The sequence below is a fragment of the Monopterus albus genome, unplaced genomic scaffold (genome assembly GCF_001952655.1).
Source record: "Monopterus albus unplaced genomic scaffold, M_albus_1.0 scaffold110.1, whole genome shotgun sequence".
Taxonomy (NCBI): domain Eukaryota; kingdom Metazoa; phylum Chordata; class Actinopteri; order Synbranchiformes; family Synbranchidae; genus Monopterus; species Monopterus albus.
The window spans coordinates 312495-313144 of record NW_018127990.1 but is presented as its reverse complement, the minus strand read 5'-3'; the positions used below and the strand labels follow the sequence as shown (position 1 = coordinate 313144).

The following is a 650-nucleotide window of genomic DNA, read 5'->3' as shown; positions in this document are numbered from 1 at the left end:
TTAAAAAAAAACTGATAGAAAAAGGTTTAAAAAAAAAAAAAAAAAGAATGTTGTGCTATGTATGAGCCTGTATCTGTTCAGTCTTACCTTTATTGGGGTTTCCCAGCACCGTCACCCAGCTCTGACCCACAAACAGCCCCTTCTCACAGAGCTGGGATAGCTAGCAGACAAACAAGTCAGAAAAATAAAGTATCAATATTAGAGCATAAGGCTCAAAGACAGGGGTGGACTGATTAATTTATTCCAGTCCATGTCTGAAATGTTCAATACCATGTCAGTCTTCGTTCAGAGAAAATTCAGGTTTGTCCTCGAGGCATAAAAAAAAACAAACTGTGACATTGCCCTGTACTCAACACCCCGTTAACAGGCAATGCCAAGTTCTCTCTTCTCTAAACCCCTTATTTAGCACACTACTAAAAACAAGTAGTTTGGTTTCTTTTTCAATTAAGTCATATTAGTACACTGACCTCAATTTTTTTTTTTCAAATCCATGAAATATTTACTTCTCATAAAAATATTGACTGGTACAAGATCGCTACGCCATGTGATAAATGCCAAAAAGAAAAAAAATGCAGAATTGTGCTCATTTTAGAAAATAATTAACAGCACAGCTCAGTGTTAATCTCACCTTAACAGTATCAGTCAGCAGG

The 650-nt window shown here is 36.2% G+C and overlaps 1 protein-coding gene across 1 annotated transcript in view; it reads right to left on the bottom strand.

Moving 5' to 3' along the window:
- Nucleotides 1–644, bottom strand: part of tasora (transcription activation suppressor a) — a 22151-nt gene extending 21507 nt beyond the window's left edge. Inside the window, exons 1-2 of the mRNA XM_020611125.1 lie at nt 629–644; nt 88–160 (exon numbers count right to left, since the gene is read on the bottom strand). The gene's annotated coding sequence lies outside the window, so the exon portion shown is untranslated. The remainder of the gene's footprint in view (nt 1–87; nt 161–628) is intronic.
- Between the last annotated feature and the right edge of the window lie 6 nt (nt 645–650).